We start from the raw sequence: 228 nt of genomic DNA, 5'->3' as shown, positions 1-228 counted from the left end.
AGAGGGGGTCGTCACTGCTTAGGGGTCAGAGAGGGGGGTCGTCACTGCTTAGGGGGTCAGAGAGGGGGTCGTCACTGCTTAGGGGGTCAGAGAGGGGTCGTCACTGCTTAGGGGATCAGAGAGGGGGTCGTCACTGCTTAGGGGGTCAGAGAGGGGGTCGACACTGCTTAGGGGGTCAGAGAGGGGGTCCAGGCGGTCGGGGTTTTTACTATTTAAGGTCAGACTCGG

The sequence above is a fragment of the Procambarus clarkii genome, unplaced genomic scaffold (assembly GCF_040958095.1).
Source record: "Procambarus clarkii isolate CNS0578487 unplaced genomic scaffold, FALCON_Pclarkii_2.0 HiC_scaffold_133, whole genome shotgun sequence".
NCBI classification, from domain to species: Eukaryota; Metazoa; Arthropoda; class Malacostraca; order Decapoda; family Cambaridae; genus Procambarus; species Procambarus clarkii.
Note: the sequence above shows the minus strand (reverse complement) of the source record.